This window comes from Kryptolebias marmoratus, linkage group LG18 (assembly GCF_001649575.2).
Source record: "Kryptolebias marmoratus isolate JLee-2015 linkage group LG18, ASM164957v2, whole genome shotgun sequence".
NCBI lineage: Eukaryota > Metazoa > Chordata > Actinopteri > Cyprinodontiformes > Rivulidae > Kryptolebias > Kryptolebias marmoratus.
In genome coordinates, this window is record NC_051447.1 from 3,180,823 (window position 1) to 3,183,348 (window position 2,526).

Below are 2,526 nucleotides of genomic sequence, written 5' to 3' on the forward strand. Positions count from 1 at the left end.
CACAAGATTCTAATTTTCTGATATGATGAATTTGAGATTTTCATTTGTTGTCATTTGTAATCATCAAAATTAAACGAAATAAACATTTGAAATATATGAGTTTGTATGTAATGTATGAATATAATATACAAGTTTCCCTTTTTAAATGGAATTACTGAAATCAATCTACTTTTTCATGATATTCTAATTTTATGACCAGCACCTGTATATGTACAATAAGTTGTAGACAGTTTTGTGTTTTTAAAGTTTGATTAGCTTGAACTCCACACATACTCCTTTTTGAATTGAGAAAGTTCTTCAGATGAGAAGCGAAATGTCTTCAGCTACATAATAGAATCCCAGTTGTTTTTTTTTACCCTTTTTTGGATTTACCATGTTCTGGATGACTGAGAATCTACACCAGCATCTTGTTATGGCCTTTGATTCTGAGTGAGTATGAGTATTATACATATACACGCACCGGCCACTTTATAAGGTACACCTTTCTAGTACAGGGCTGGACCCCCTTTTGCCTTCAGAACTGCCTTAATCCTTCGTGGCATAGGTTCAACAAGGTACCGGAAACATTCCTCAGAGTCTGGTCCATTTTGACATGATAGCATCACACAGTTGCTGCAGATTTGTCGGCTGCACATCCATGATGTGAGTCTCCCGTTCCACCACATTCCAAAGGTGCTCTATTGAATTGAGATCTGGTGACTGTGGAGGCCATTCGAGTACAGTGACCAGTCTTCAAGAAACCAGTCTGAGATGAATTGTGCTTTATGACATGGCGTGTTATCCTGCTGGAAGTAGCCATCAGAAGATGGGTACACTGTAGTCATAAGGGGTTGGACATGGTCAGCAACAATACTCAGGTACGCTGTGGCATTGACACGATGCTCAATTGGTACTAATGAGCCCAAAGCGGGCCAGGAAAATAACCCCCACACCATTGCACCACCACCATCAGCCTGAACCATTAATAAAAGGCAGGATGGATCCATTCTTTCATGTTGTTGATGCCAAATTCTGATCCTACCATCCGAATGTCGCAGCAGAAATCAAGACTCATCAGACCAGGCAACATTTTTCGGCCAGAAAATACCACTAGAGTTTCAGTTTTTGGCTTCCCGAAAGATAAAAAAACCTTCCTCAGAATCTGAATCTGAAGAGTTTTCATCTTATTACGGAGATCCAGCCATCGGTTCAGGTTCATACTGGTATAGTTGTATATCCATGTAATTTTTCAATAAAATTAAGCAACATGTCAAAATACATTGTTCTGTGAGGTTATAAGTCAAATAAGTTCTTTGTTATGTGAATATTTGACAATTAAAACAGAACACTGGACTAGTTGAATAGAAAACAGTGTTGCCATGTTGTGACTTCAACAACAGAATGTGTATAGCTGACAATTCTACACTCACAATGGAAGCAGTTGAAAATGTTGATGATTATTCCAGCACTGGAATTGGTTCTGTGTCGGAATCATCAGCCAGTTCAGAAGAGGCTAGTGATGCTGAGAAATATGGAGGCATCACACCTTACTGGTTCGAGATGTCCTGAGTGGACTTCTTGTTGAGCTAGTCAGACTCTGAGCAGGAGAGTGATGGTGCAGAGGCAAACATGATCGCCTCAGCAGCGGAAAACACTCAGCATGAGTAAAACATACCAGCTTTGCAGCTTCATTCACAGCAGCAACAGTGTTGTCATATTCTGCTATGGCATCAGCAAGGACCTGAAATGTAAATGATAACTGATCAGCTATCTGAACAGAATTGACTACATTTATGGAGATATGGTACCACAGCAAAACAGAAAACATATTTTTGTGCTGTATGTTGTATTTGTTTGATGCAAACCCCTAAAAACAACAAAAAGGTCTGACTTTACGAGGCACCTGACCCATATAATCAGGACAAGCTTTATATTTTTTTAATCATGCTTTGCTATGTTTTTTTTGGCCTACAACAGTAAATAATAATATCTTACCATAATCTTCTTTTGCTTGATGACACAAGCTCTGGGGATGGGTTGGAATGTGCAGCTGGAAGTGGAAGTTCTTGTGCCATGGCCCTGCTGATTACTGCTCAGTCCGGCTGTAACACTCCCACTGTTACGTGCTCTCACGCCCCTGGGGAACACTGTCGGTACCTCTGCAGGCAGTAGCACATGTTTGTGTTGTACTGAACAACTCTTTTAAGGTGGGAAAAAAATCAAAAACAGCCCAACTCAAAATGTTCAGAGCACTGAACAGATGCGACGGAGGGCTCCCACTTCTCACGAGTATGTCTGACTTGCTTCACACACTTAAAACATAGCTCAGGATTCTTGGGAAACTTAAAACCAGGAAGATAGAGCACATAACACCAGTTTTAAAGTCCCTACATTGGCTCCCTGTAGCTCAAAGAATAGACTTTAAAATACTGTTGTTAGTTTATAAATCACTGAACGGTTTAGCACCACAATACATTAAAGATCTGTTATCGCTGTACCAACCGTCTAGACCCCTCAGATCTTCTGGTTCTGGACTGCTCTGCATCC

At 40.3% G+C, this 2,526-nt stretch overlaps 1 long non-coding RNA gene across 1 annotated transcript in view; it reads right to left on the reverse strand.

Annotated features, from left to right (window-relative positions):
• Positions 1-1,447: 1,447 nt before the first annotated feature.
• The window catches only part of LOC119617950, a 6,331-nt gene continuing 5,252 nt past the window's right edge, over positions 1,448-2,526 (reverse strand). Inside the window, exons 3-4 of the long non-coding RNA XR_005234442.1 lie at positions 1,975-2,138; positions 1,448-1,720 (exon numbers count right to left, since the gene is read on the reverse strand). This is a non-coding gene — a long non-coding RNA (uncharacterized LOC119617950). The remainder of the gene's footprint in view (positions 1,721-1,974; positions 2,139-2,526) is intronic.